Genomic DNA, 16,072 nt, shown 5'->3' on the forward strand with positions numbered 1-16,072 from the left:
GTTCACTTGAGAATTTAATGAGCGTTTGTTATTCTCTTTAAAAGCTTTGGATCCATAGGTCATTTGAATGTTTAACATGTTTCTGGCATGCATATCCATTTTTAAAACATGTGTAGAAAAAATCTCCTCCATGTAAAATTTCAAGGTATTAGTTTTGGACTAGTGGAATTGCCCAAACTTGGATAACAAAACTTTTGTGTTCATTTGTGTTGAGTGAATAAATTTTCTTTATTTATATTTGTTATCTTTTTAAATTTTTTCCATACATCAACTATAAAAGTTTCATTTTGTGTTCAGCTTTTTGCCTTGTTTGTTTTCGGGATGAAGGGAGAGAGAAAAGTCAAAGTTTTGATTTAAGAAAAAAGTGTACATCTAAAATGGAAAAGCACAATGCACATATGTAGAGAGAGATAATTCCAAAGTGTGTCTGTAATTTTTAGGGATTGTAAGCTCTTTTTAGTTTTTATATCTCAGGTTTTGCAATCGTCGGGAAACATTGGTGGGAGACGATTTTTAACTGAGTGTTGAATTGCAATCCATAAGTTATTTCATACAAAAATCTAGCCCGTTACGCATGATAAATCACTTTACAATCATCTATGATTGTTAGATCAAATTTTTTAAAATGGGCAAAAAATTGACTTGTTAGACTCGGGTAAATATCCCACCCACGTTCACTTGAAAATTTAATGAGCGTTTGTTATTCTCTTTAAAAGCTTTGGATCCATAGGTCAATTGAATCCATAACTTGTTTCAAGCCTGCATATCCATTTTTAAAACATGTGTAGAAAAAATCTCCTTCATGTAAAATTCCAAGCTTAATAGGGTTGGACTATTGGAATTTCCCAAACTTGGATAACAAAACTTTTGTGTTCATTTGTGGTGTGTGAATATATATTTTTTATTTACATTAGTTATTATTTTAATATTTTCCACACATAAACTATAAAATTATTATTTTGTTGTGATCTTTTTTGCCTTTTTTGTTTACGGGATGAGGGGGGAGAGAAAACTCAAAGTTCTGATTTAATAAAAAAGTTTACATCTAAAATGAAAATGCACAATGCACAAATGTAGAGAGAGATATTTCCAAACAGTGTCTGTATATTTTACGGATCGTATGCACTCTCTCATTTTTATATCTAAGATTTTGCAATCGTCGGGAAACGGGGGATGTGGGCGATTTTTAACTGAGTGTTGACTTCAAATCCATAAGTAATTTCTTAAAAAATATAGCCCGTTACGCATGACAAATCACTTTACAACCATCTATGATTGTTAGCTCAACCTTTTGAATATGGGCAAAATAATGCCTTGTTTGACTCGGGCAAATATCCCACCGCACGTTCACACTAGAATTTAATGAGCGTTTGTTATTCTCTTTAAAAGCTTTGGATCCATAGGTCATTTGAATCTTTAACATATTTCTGGCATGCATATCCATTTTTAAAACATGTGTAGTAAAAATCTCCTTCATGTAAAATTCCAAGATATTAGTTTTGGACTAGTGGAATATTCCAAACTTGGATAACAAAACTTTTGTGTTCACTTGCGGTGTGTGAATAAATTTTCTTCATTTAGTTTTTTATTTTTTTAAACTTTTTCCGTACATCAACTATGAAATTTTCATTTTGCTGTGATCTATTTGCCTTTTTTGTTTACGAGATGAAGGGAGAGAGAAAAACTCGATGTTTTGATTTAAGAAAAATGTATACATCTAAAATGGAAATGCACAATGCACATATGTAGAGAGAGATAATTCCAAAGAGTGTCTGTAATTTTTAGGGATTGTAAGCACTTTTTCGTTTTTATATCTCAGGTTTTGCAATCGTCGGGAAAAATGGGTTGTGGAGGATTTTTAACTGAATGTTGAATTGTAATCCATAAGTCATTTCATACAAAAATATAGCCCATTATGCATGATAAATCACATTACAATCATCTATGATTAATTATGTCAGCTATTTGCAAATGGGCAAAATAATGGCATGTTCGACTCGGGTAAATATCCCACGCCAAGTTCACTTGAGAATTTAATGAGCGTTTGTTATTCTCTTTAAAAGTTTTGCATCCATAGCTCATTTGCATCTTTAACATGTTTCAAACATGCATATCCATTTCTAAAACATGTGTGGATGAAATCTCTTTCTTGCAAAATTCCAAGCTATTAGGGTTAAACTAGTGGAATTTCCATAAATTGGATAACAAAACTTTTCTGTTCATTTGTGTTGGTGAATAAATTTTCTTTATTTATATTTGTTATTGTTTTAAATTTTTTCCATACATCAACTATAAAATTTTCATTTTGTTGTAATCTTTTTGCCTTGTTTGTTTTCGGGATGAAGGGAGAGCGAAAAGTCAAAGTTTTGATTTAACAAAAAAGTGTACATCTAAAATGGAAAAGCACAGTGCACAATTGTAGGGAGAGATAATTCCAAAGAGTGTCTGTAATATTTAGGGATTGTAAGCTCATTTTAGTTTTTATATCTCAGGTTTTGCAATCGTCAAGAAAAATTGGTGGCAGATGATTTTTAACTTAGTGCTGAATTGCAATCCATAAGTCATTTCATACAAAAATATAGCCTGTTATGCATGATACATAACTTTACAATCATCTATGATTGTTAGATCAGATTTTTGAAAATGGGCAAAATAATGACTTGTTAGACTCGGGTAAATATCCCACAGCACGTTCACTTGAGAATTTAATGAGCGTTTGTTATTCTCTTTAAAAGCTTTGGATCCATAGGTCATTTGACTCTATAACATGTTTCAAGCATGCATATCCATTTTTAAAACATGTGTAGAAAAAACTCCTTCTTGTAAAATTCCAAGCTTAATAGGGTTGGACTAATGGAATTTCCCAAACTAGGATATCAAAACTTTGGTGTGCATTTTTGGTGTGTGAATAGATATTTTTTATTTACATTAGTAATTATTTTAAATATTTTCCACACATCAACTATAAAAGTTTTATTTTGTTGTGATCTTTTTTGCCTTTTTTGTTTACGGGATGAAGGGGGAGCGAAAACTCAAACTTCTGATTTAAGAAAAAAGTGTACATCTAAAATGGAAATGCACAATGCACAAATGTAGAGAGAGATATTTCCAAAGTGTGTCTGTATGCTTTAGGGATCGTATGCACTCTTTCATTTTTATATCTAAGGTTTTGCAATCGTCGGGAAACGGGGGAGGCGGGCGATTTTTAACTGAGTGTTGACTTCAAATCCATAAGTCATTTCTTACAAAAATATATCCCGTTACGCATGATAAATCACTTTACAATCATCTATGATTGTTAGCTCAACTTTTTGAATATGGGCAAAATAATGGCTTGTTTGACTCAGGCAAATATCCCACCGCACGTTCACTTGAGAATTTAAGGAGCGCTTGTTATTCTCTTTAGAAACTTTGGATCCATAGGTCATTTAAATCTTTAACATGTTTCTGGCATGTATATCCATTTTTAAAACATGTGTAGAAAAAATCTCCTTCATGTGAAACTCCAAGATATTAGTTTTGGACAAGTGGAATTTTCCAAACTTGGATAACAAAACTTTTGTGTTCATTTGTGGTGTGTGAATAAATTTTCTTCATTTACTTTTTTTATTTTTTAAAACTTTTTCCGTACATCAACTATGAAATTTTCATTTTGCTGTGATCTATTTGCCTTTTTTGTTTACGAGATGAAGGGAGAGCGAAAAACTCGAAGTGTTGATATAAGAAAAATGTGTACATCTAAAATAGAAATGCACAATGCACATATGTAGAGAGAGATAATTCCAAAGAGTGTCTGTAATTTTTAGGGATTGTAAGCACCTTTTCGTTTTTATATCTCAGGTTTTGCAATCGTCGGGAAAAATGGGTTGCAGAGGATTTTTAACTGAATGTTGAAATGCAATCCGTAAGTCATTTCATACAAAAATATAGCCCGTTACGCATGATAAATCACATTACAATCATCTATGATTAATTATGTCCGCTATTTTCAAATGGGCAAAATAATGTCATGTTTGACTCAGGTAAATATCCTACGCCAAGTTCACTTGACAATTTAATGAGCGTTTGTTATTCTCTTTAAAAGCTTTGCATCCATAGCTCATTTGCATCTTTAACATGTCTCAAACATGCATATCCATTTTTAAAACATGTGTGGACGAAATCTCTTTCTTGCAAAATTCCAAGCTATTAGGGTTAAACTAGTGGAATTTCACAAAATTGGATAACAAAACTTTTGTGGTCATTTGTGTTGGGTGATTAAATTTTTTTGATTTATATTTTTTATTGTTTTAAAATTTTTCCATATATCAACTATAAAATTTTCATTTTGTTGTAAGCTTTTTGCCTTGTTTGTTTTCGGGATGAAGGGAGAGCGAAAAGTCAATGTTTTGATTTAAGAAAAAAGTGTACATCTAAAATGGAAAAGCACAATGGACAATTGTAGGGAGAGATAATTCCAAAGAGTGTCTGTAATATTTAGGGATTGTAAACTCTTTTTATTTTTTATATCTCAGTTTTTGCAATCGTCGGGAAAAATTGGTGGCAGAAGATTTTTAACTGAGTGTTGAATTGCAATCCATAAGTCATTTCATACAAAAATATAGACCGTTACGCATGACAAATCACTTTAAAATCATCTATGATTGTTAGATCAAATTTTTGAAAATGGGCAAAATAATGACTTGTTAGACTCGGGTAAATATCCCACCGCACGTTCAGTTGAGAATTTAATGAGCGTTTGTTATTCTCATTGAAAGCTTTGGATCCATAGGTCATTTGAATCTTTAACATGTTTCAAGCATGCATATCCATTTTTAAAACATGTGTAAAAAAAATCTCCTTCATGTAAAATTCCAAGCTTAATAGGGTTGGACTAATGGAATTTCCCAAACTTGGATAACAAAACTTTTGTGTTCATTTGTGGTGTGTGAATAGACTTTTTTTATTTACATTAGTTATTATTTTATATATTTTCCACACATCAACTATAAAATTTTTATTTTGTTATGATCTTTTTTGCCTATTTTGTTTACGGGATGAAGGGGGAGCGAAAACTCAAAGTTCTGCTTTGAGAAAATAGTGTACATCTATAATGGAAATGCACAATGCACAAATGTAGAGAGAGATATTTCAAAAGAGTGTCTATATGTTTTAGGGATCGTATGCACTCTTTCATTTTAATATCTAAGGTTTTGCAATCGTCGGGAAACGGGGGATGCGGGTGATTTTTAACTGAGTGTTGACTTCAAATCCATAAGTCATTTCATACAAAAGCACAATGCAAAATTGTTGGGAGAGATTATTCCAAAGAGTGTCTGTAATTTTTAGGGATTGTAAGCTCTTTTTAGTTTTTATATCTCAAGTTTTCCAATCGTCGAGAAAAATTGGTGGCAGAGGATTTTTAACTGAGTGCTGAATTGCAATCCATAAGTCATTTCATACAAAAATATATCCCGTTACACATGATAAATCACTTTACAATCATCTATGATTGTTAGATCAAATTTTTGAAAATGGTTAAAATAATGACTTGTTAGACTCGAGTAAATATCCCACCGCACGTTCACTTGAGAATTTAATGAGCGTTTGTTATTCTCTTTAAAAGCTTTGGATCCATAGGTCATTTGAATCTTTAACATGTTTCAAGCATGCATATCCATTTTTAAAACATGTGTAGAAAAAATCTCCTTCATGAAAAATTCCAAGCCTAATAGGGTTGGACTAATGGAATTTCCCAAACTTGGATAACAAAACCTTTGTGTTCATTTGTGGTGTGTGAATAGATATTTTTTATTAACATTAGTTATAAATTTAAAAAATTTCCACATATCAACTATAAAATTTTTATTTTGTTGTGATGTTTTTTAACATTTTTGTTTACGGGATGAAAGGGGAGCGAAAACTCAAAGTTCTGGTTTAAGAAAAAAGTGTACATCTAAAATGGAAATGCACAATGCACAAATGTAGAGAGAGATATTTCCAAAGAGTGGCTATATGTTTTAGGGATCGTATGCACTCTTTCATTTTTATATCTAAGGTTTTGCAATCGTCTGGAAACGGGGGAGGCGGGCGATTTTTAACTGAGTGTTGACTTCAAATCTATAAGTTATTTCTTACAAAAATATAGCCCGTTACGCATGACAAATCACTTTACAATCATTTATGAATGTTAGCAGAACTTTTTGAATATACGCAAAATAATGGCTTGTTTGACTCGGGCAAATATCCCACCGCACGTTCACTTGAGAATTTAATGAGCATTTGTTATTCTCTTTAAAAGCTTTGGATCCATAGGTCATTTGAATCTTTAACATGTTTCTGGCATGCATATCCATTTTTAAAACATGGGTAGAAAAAATCTCCTTCATGTAAAATTCCAAGATATTAGTTTTGGACTGGTGGAATTTCCCTAACTTGGATAACAAAACTTTTGTGTTCATTTGTGGTGCGTGAATAAATTTTCTTCATTTACTTTTTTTATTGTTTTAAACTTTTTTTGTACATATACTTTGAAATTTTGATTTTGCTGTGATCTATTTGCCTTTTTTTTTTACGGGATGAAGGGAGAGCGAAAAAATCGAAGTTTTTATTTAAGAAAAATGTGTACATCTAAAACGGAAGTGCACAATGCACATGTGTAGAGAGAGATAATTCCAAAGAGTGTCCGTAATTTTTAGGGATTGTAAGCCCCTTTTTGTTTTTATATCTTACGTTTTGCAATCGTCGGGAAAAATGGGTTGCGAAGGATTTTTAACTAAGTGTTGAATTGCAATCCATAAGTCATTTCATACAAAAATATAGCCTCTTACGCACGATAAATAACATTACAATCATCTATGATTAATTATGTCAGCTTTTTACAAATGGGCAAAATAATGGCATGCTTGACTCGGGTAAATATCCCACTGCAAGTTCTCCTGAGAATTTAGTGAGCGTTTGTTATTCTCTTTAAAAGTGTTGCATCCATAGCTCATTTGCATTATTACATGTTTCAAACATGCATATCAATTTTTAAAACAGGTGTGGACGAGATCTCTTTCTTGCAAAATTACAAGCTATTAGGGTTAAACTAGTGAAATTTCCCTAAATTGGATAACAAAACTTTTGTGTTCATTTGTGTTGGGTGAATAAATTTTCTTTATTTATATCTGTTATTGTTTTAAATTTTTTCCATACATCAACTATTAAATTTTCATTTTGTTGTAAGATTTTTGCCTTGTTTGTTTTCGGGATGAAGGGAGTGCGAAAAGTCAAAGTTTTGATTTAAGAAAAAAGTGAACATATAAAATGGAAAAGTACAATGCACAATTGTAGGGAGAGATAATTCCAAAGAGTGTCTGTACTTTTTAGGGATTGTAAACTCTTTTTAGTTTTTATATCTCAGGTTTTACAATTGTCGGGAAAAATTGGTGGCAGAGGATTTTTAACTGAATTTTAAATTGAAATCCATAAGTCATTTCATACAAAAATATAGCCCGTTACGCATGATAAATAACTTTAGAATCATCTATGAATGTTAGATCAAATTTTTGAAAATGGGCAAAAAAATGACTTGTTAGACTCGGGTAAATAGCCCACCGAACGTTCACTTGAGAATTTAATGAGCGTTTGTTATTCTCTTTAAAAGATTTGGATCCATAGGTCATTTGAATCTTTAACATGTTTCAAGCATGCACATCCATTTTTAAAACATGTGTAGAAAAAATCTCCTTCATGTAAAATTCCAAGCTTAATAGGGTTGGACTAATGGAATTTCCAAAACATGGATAACAAAACCTTTGTGTTCATTTGTGGTGTGTGAATAGATATTTTTTATTAACATTAGTTATTAATTTAAAAAATTTCCACAATTCAACTATAAAATTTTTATTTTGTTGTGATCTTTTTTGACTTCTTTGTTTATGGGATGAAAGGGGAGCGAAAACTCAAAGTTCTGGTTTAAGAAAAAAGTGTACATCTAAAATGGAAATGCACAATGCACAAATTTAGAGAGAGATATTTCCAAAGAGTGACTATATGTTTTAGGGATCGTATGCACTCCTTCATTTTTATATCTAAGGTTTTGCAATCGTCGGGAAACGGGGGAGGCGGGCGATTTTTAAGTGAGTGTTGACTTCAAATCTATAAGTTATTTCTTACAAAAATATAGCCCGTTACGCATGACAAATCACTTTACAATCATCTATGATTGTTAGCATAAATTTTTGAATATACGCAAAATAATGGCTTGTTTGACTCGGGCAAATATCCCACTGCACGTTCACTTGAGAATTTAATGAGCATTTGTTATTCTCTTTAAAAGCTTTGGATCCATAGGTCATTTGAATCTTTAACATGTTTCTGGCATGCATATCCATTTTTAAAACATGGGTAGAAAAAATCCCCTTCATGTAAAATTCCAAGATATTAGTTTTGGACTGGTGGAATTTCCCAAACTTGGATAACAAAACTTTTGTGTTCATTTGTGGTGCGTGAATAAATTTTCTTCATTTACTTTTTTTATTGTTTTAAACTTTTTCTGTACATATACTTTGAAATTTTCATTTTGCTGTGATCTATTTGCCTTTTTAGTTTACGGGATGAAGGGAGAGTGAAAAAATCGAAGTTTTGATTTAAGAAAAATTGTACATCTAAAACGGAAGTGCACAATGCACATATGTTGAGAGTGATAATTCTAAAGTGTGTTTGTAATTAGGGATTGTAAGCCCCTTTTTGTTTTTATATCTTACGTTTTGCAATCATCGGGAAAAATGGGTTGCGAAGGATTTTTAACTAAGTGTTGAATTGCAATCCATAAGTCATTTCGTACAAAAATATAGCCTCTTCCGCACGATAAATCACATTACAATCATCTATGATTAATTATGTCAGCTTTTTGCAAATGGGCAAAATAATGGCATGTTTGACTCAGGTAAATATCCCACCGCAAGTTCTCCTGAGAATTTAATGAGCGTTTGTTATTCTCTTTAAAAGCATTGCATCCATAGCTCATTTGCATCTTTAACATGTTTCAAACATGCATATAAATTTTTAAAACATGTGTGGACGAAATATCTTTCTTGCAAAATTCGAAGCTATTAGGGTTAAACTAGTGGAATTTCCCAAAATTGGATAACAAAACTTTTGTGTTCATTAATGTTGGGTGATTAAATTTTCCTTATTTATATCTGTTATTGTTTTAAATTTCTTCCATACATCAACTATAAAATTTTCATTTTGTTGTAAGATTTTTGCCTTGTTTGTTTTCGGGATGAAGGGAGAGCGAAAAGTCAAAGTTTTGATTTAAGAAAAAAGTGTACATCTAAAATGGAAAAATACAATGCACAATTGTAGGGAGAGATAATTCCAAAGAGTATTTGTAATTTTTAGAGATTGTAAGCTCTTTTTAGTTTTGATATCTCAGGTTTTGCAATGGTCGGGAAAAATTGGTGGCGGAGGATTTTTCTCTGACTGTTGAATTGCAATCCATATGTCATTTCATACAAAAATATAGCCCGTTACGCATGATAAATCACTTTACAATCATCTATGATTGTTAGGTCAAATTTTTGAAAATGGGCAAAATAATGACTTGTTAGACTCGGGTAAATATCCCACCGCATGTTCACTTGAGAATTTAATGAGCGTTTGTTATTCTCTTTAAAAGCTTTGGATCCATAGTCATTAGAATCTTTACCATGTTTCAAGCATGCATATCCATTTTTAAAACATGCGTAGAAAAAATCTCCTTCTTGTAAAATTCCAAGCTTAATAGGCTTGGACTAATAGAATTTCCCAAACTTGGATAACAAAACTTTTGTGTTCATTTGTAGGGGGTGAATAGATATTTTTAATTTACATTATTTATTATTGTAAATATTTTACACACATAACCTATAAAATTTTTATTTTGTTGTGATCTTTTTTGTCTTTTTTGTTTACGTGATGAACGAGGAGCGAAAACTGAAAGTTCTGATCTAAGAAAAAAGTCTACATCTAAAATGGAAATGCACAATGCACAAATGTAGAGAGAGATATTTCCAAAGGGTGTCTGTATGTTTTAGGGATCGTATGCACTCTTTCGTTTTTATATCAAAGGTTTTGCAATCGTCTGGAAATGGGGGAGGCGGGCGATTTTTAACTGAGTGTTGACTTCAAATCCATATGTCAATTCTTACAAAAATATAGCCCGTTACGCATGACAAATCACTTTACAATCATCTATGATTGTTAGGTCAACTTTTTGAATATGGGCAAAATAATGGCTTGTTTGACTCGGGCAAATATCCCACCGCACGTTCACTTGAGAATTTAATGAGCGTTTGTTATTCTCTATAAAAGCTTTGGATCCATAGGTCATTTTAATCTTTAGCATGTTTTTGGCATGCATATCCATTTTTAAAACATGTGTATAAAAAATCTTCTTCATGTAAAATTCCAAGATATTATTTTTGGACTTGTGGAATTTCCCAAACTTGGATAACAAAACTTTTGTGTTCATTTGTGGTGTGTGAATAAATTTTCTTCATTTACTTTTTTTATTGTTTTAAACTTTTTCCGCACATCTACTATGAAATTTTCATTTTGATGTGATCTATTTGCCTTTTTAGTTTACGGAATGAAGGGAGAGCGAAAAACACGAAGTTTTGATTTAAGATAAATATGTACATCTAAAATGGAAATGCACAATGCACATATGTAGAGAGAGATAATTCCAAAGAGTATCTGTAATTTTTAGGGATTGTAAGCTTCTTTTCGTTTTTATATCTCAGGTTTTGCAATCGTCGGGAAAAATGGGTTGCGGAAAATTTTTAACTCAGTGTTGAATTGCAATCCATAAGTCATTTCATACAAAAATATAGCCCGTTACGCATGATAAATCACATTACAATCATCTATGAATAATTATGTCAGATTTTTGCAAATCTGCAAAATAATAGCATGTTTGACTCGGGTAAATATCCCACCGCAAGTTCACTTGAGAATTTAACGAGCGTTTGTTATTCTCTTTAAAAGGTTTGCATCCTTAGCTCATTTGCATCTTTAACATGTTTCAAACATGCATATCCATTTTTAAAACATGTGTGGAAGAAATCTCTTTCTTGCAAAATTCCAAGCTATTAGGGTTAAACAAGTGGAATTTCCCAAGATTGGATAACAAAACTTTTGTGTTCATTTGTGTTGGGTGAATAAATTTTCTTTATTTATATCTGCTATTGTTTTAAATTTCTTCCATACATCAACTATAAAATTTTCATTTTGTTGTAAGCTTTTTGCCTTGTTTGTTTTCGGGATGAAGGGAGAGCGAAAAGTCAAAGTTTTGATTTAAGAAAAAAGTGTACATCTAAAATGGAAAAGCACAATGCACAATTGTAGGGATAGATAATTCCAAAGAGTGTCTGTAATTTTTAGGGATTGTAAGCTCTTTTTAGTTTTTATATCTCAGGTTTTGCAATCGTCGGGAAAAATTGGTGGCAGAGGATTTTTAACTGAGTGTTGAATTGCAATCCATAAATCATTTCTTACAAAAATATAGCCCGTTACGTATGATAAATCACTTTACAATCATCTATGATTGTTACATCAAATTTTTGAAAATGGGCAAAATAATGACTTGTTAGACTCGGGTAAATTATCCCACCGCACGTTCACTTGAAAATTTAATGAGCGTTTGTTATTCTCTTTAAAAGATTTGTATCCATAGGTCATTTGAATCTTTAACATGTTTCAAGCATGCATATCCATTTTTAAAACATGTGTAGAAAATATCTACTTCATGAAAAATTCCAAGCCTAATAGGGTTGGACTAATGGAATTTCCCAAACTTGGATAACAAAACCTTTGTGTTCATTTGTGGTGTGTGAATAGATATTTTTTATTAACATTAGTTATTAATTTAAAAAATTTCCACACATCAACTATAAAATTTTTATTTTGTTGTGATCTTTTTTAACATTTTTGTTTACGGGATGAAAGGGGAGCGAAAACTCAAAGTTCTGGTTTAAGAAAAAAGTGTACATCTAAAATGGAAATGCACAATGCACAAATGTAGAGAGAGATATTTCCAAAGAGTGGCTATATGTTTTAGGGATCGTATGCACTCTTTCATTTTTATATCTAAGGTTTTGCAATTGTCTGGAAATGGGGGAGGCGGGCGATTTTTAACTGAGTGTTGACTTCAAATCTATAAGTTATTTCTTACAAAAATATAGCCCGTTACGCATGACAAATCACTTTACAATCATCTATGAATGTTAGCAGAACTTTTTGAATATACGCAAAATAATGGCTTGTTTGACTCGGGCAAATATCCCACCGCACGTTCACTTGAGAATTTAATGAGCATTTGTTATTCTCTTTAAAAGCTTTGGATCCATAGGTCATTTGAATCTTTAACATGTTTCTGGCATGCATATCCATTTTTAAAACATGGGTAGAAAAAATCCCCTTCATGTAAAATTCCAAGATATTAGTTTTGGACTGGTGGAATTTCCCTAACTTGGATAACAAAACTTTTGTGTTCATTTGTGGTGCGTGAATAAATTTTCTTCATTTACTTTTTTTATTGTTTTAAACTTTTTTTGTACATATACTTTGAAATTTTGATTTTGCTGTGATCTATTTGCCTTTTTTGTTTACGGGATGAAGGGAGAGCGAAAAAATCGAAGTTTTTATTTAAGAAAAATGTGTACATCTAAAACGGAAGTGCACAATGCACATGTGTAGAGAGAGATAATTCCAAAGAGTGTCCGTAATTTTTAGGGATTGTAAGCCCCTTTTTGTTTTTATATCTTACGTTTTGTAATCGTCGGGAAAAATGGGTTGCGAAGGATTTTTAACTAAGTGTTGAATTGCAATCCATAAGTCATTTCATACAAAAATATAGCCTCTTACGCACGATAAATCACATTACAATCATCTATGATTAATTATGTCAGCTTTTTGCAAATGGGCAAAATAATGGCATGCTTGACTCGAGTAAATATCCCACTGCAAGTTCTCCTGAGAATTTAATGAGCGTTTGTTATTCTCTTTAAAAGTGTTGCATCCATAGCTCATTTGCATTTTTACATGTTTCAAACATGCATATCAATTTTTAAAACAGGTGTGGACGAGATCTCTTTCTTGCAAAATTACAAGCTATTAGGGTTAAACTAGTGAAATTTCCCTAAATTGGATAACAAAACTTTTGTGTTCATTTGTGTTGGGTGAATAAATTTTCTTTATTTATATCTGTTATTGTTTTAAATTTTTTCCATACATCAACTATTAAATTTTCATTTTGTTGTAAGATTTTTGCCTTGTTTGTTTTCGGGATGAAGGGAGTGCGAAAAGTCAAAGTTTTGATTTAAGAAAAAAGTGAACATATAAAATGGAAAAGTACAATGCACAATTGTAGGGAGAGATAATTCCAAAGAGTGTCTGTACTTTTTAGGGATTGTAAACTCTTTTTAGTTTTTATATCTCAGGTTTTACAATTGTCGGGAAAAATTGGTGGCAGAGGATTTTTAACTGAATGTTAAATTGAAATCCATAAGTCATTTCATACAAAAATATAGCCCGTTACGCATGATAAATAACTTTAGAATCATCTATGAATGTTAGATCAAATTTTTGAAAATGGGCAAAATAATGACTTGTTAGACTCGGGTAAATAGCCCACCGAACGTTCACTTGAGAATTTAATGAGCGTTTGTTATTCTCTTTAAAAGCTTTGGATCCATAGGTCATTTGAATCTTTAACATGTTTCAAGCATGCACATCCATTTTTAAAACATGTGTAGAAAAAATCTCCTTCATGTAAAATTCCAAGCTTAATAGGGTTGGATTAATGGAATTTCCAAAACATGGATAACAAAACCTTTGTGTTAATTTGTGGTGTGTGAATAGATATTTTTTATTAACATTAGTTATTAATTTAAAAAATTTCCACACATCAACTATAAAATTTTTATTTTGTTGTGATCTTTTTTGCCTTTTTTGTTTGATGAAGGGGGTGCGAAAACTCAAACTTCTGATTTAGGAAAAAAGTTTACATCTAAAATGGTAATGCATAATGCACAAATGTAGAGAGAGATATTTCCGAAGAGTGTTTGTATGTTTTAGGGATCGTATGCACTCTTTCGTTTTTATATGTAAGGTTTTGCAATCGTCGGGAAATGGGGGAGGCGGGTGATTTTTAACTGAGTGTTGACTCCAAATCCATAAGTCATTTCCTACAAAAATATAGCCCGCTACGCATGATAAATCACTTTACAATTATCTATGATTGTCAGGTCAACTTTTTGAATATGGGCAAAATAATGGCTTGTTTGACTCAGGCAAATATCCCACCCCACGTTCACTTGAGAATTTAATCAGCGTTTGTTATTCTCTTTAAAAGCTTTGGATCCATAGGTCATTTGTATCTTTAACATGTTTCTGGCATGCATATCCATTTTTAAAACATGTGTAGAAAAAATCTATTTCATGTAAAATTCCAAGATATTAGTTTTGGACTAGTGGAATTTCCCAAACTTGGATAACAAAACTTTTGTGTTCATTTGTGGTGTGTGAATAAATTTTCTTCATTTAATTTTTTTATTGTTTTAAACTTTTTCCGTACATCAACTATGAAATTTTTATTTTGCTGTGATCTATTTGCCTTTTTCGTTTACGGGATGAAGGGAGAGCAAAAAACTCGAAGCTTTGATTTAAGAAAAATGTGTACATCTAAAACAGAAATGCACAATGCACATATGTAGAGAGAGATAATTCCAAAGAGTGTCTGTAATTTCTAGGGATTGTAAGCACGTTTTCGTTTTTATATCTCAGGTTTTGCAATCATCGGGAAAAATGGGTTGCGGAGGATTTTTAACTGAGTGTTGAATTGCAATCCATAAGTCATTTCATACAAAAATATAGCCTATTACGCATGATAAATCCCATTACAATCATCTACGATTAATTATGTCAGCTTTTTGCAAATGGGCAAAATAATGGCATGTTTGATTTGGGTAAATATCCCACCGCATGTTCGCTTGAGAATTTAATGAGCGTTTGTTATTCACTTTAAATGCTTTGAATCCATAGCTCATTTGCATCTTTAAAATTTTTCAAACATGCCTATCAATTTTTAAGACATGTGTGGACGAAATCTCTTTCTTGCAATATTCCAAGCTATTAGGTTTAAACTAGTGGAATTTCCCAAAAAATGATAACAAAACTTTTTCGTTCATTTGTGTTGGGTGAATAAATTTTCTTTATTTATATCTATTATTGTTTTAAATTTTTTCCATACATCAACTATAAAATTTTCATTTTTTTGTAAGCTTTTTGCCTTGTTTGTTTTCGGGATGAAGGGAGAGCGAAAAGTCAAAGTTTTGATTTAAGAAAAAAGTGTATATCTAAAATGGAAAAGCACAATGCACAATTGTAGGGAGAGATAATTCCAAAGAGTGTCTGCAATTTTTAGGGATTGTAAGCTCTTTTTAGTTTTTATATGTCAGGTTTTGCAATCGTCGGGAAATATTAGTGGCAGAGGATTTTTAACTGAGTGTTGAATTGCAATCCATAAGTCATTTCATTCAAAAATATAGCCCGTTACGCACAATAAATCACTTTACAATCATCTATGATTGCTAGATCAAATTTTTGAAAATGGGCTAAATAATGACTTGTTAGACTCGGCTAAATATCCCACCGCACGTTCACTTGAGAATTTAATGAAAGTTTGTTATGCTCTTTAAAAGCTTTGGATCCATAGATCATTTGAATCTTTAACATGTTTGAAGCATGCATTTCCATTTTTAAAACATGTGTAGAAAAAATCTCCTTCATGTAAAATTCCAAGCTTAATAGGGTTGGACTAATGGAATTTCCCAAACTTGGATAACAAAACTTTTGTGTTCATTTGTGGTATGTGAATAGATATTTTTTATTTACATTAGTTATTATTTTAAATATTTTCCACACATCAACAATAAAATTTTTATTTTGTTGTGATCTTTTTTGCCTTATTTGTTTGCGGGATGAAGGGGGAACGAAAACTCAAAGTTCTGATTTAAGAAAAAAGTGTACATCTAAAATGGTGATGCACAATGCACAAATGTAG

The sequence above is a fragment of the Aristolochia californica genome, unplaced genomic scaffold (genome assembly GCF_029961685.1).
Source record: "Aristolochia californica isolate CCGP_79_NKW_82.1479 unplaced genomic scaffold, dmAriCali1.0.hap1 SCAF_5, whole genome shotgun sequence".
NCBI lineage: Eukaryota > Viridiplantae > Streptophyta > Magnoliopsida > Piperales > Aristolochiaceae > Aristolochia > Aristolochia californica.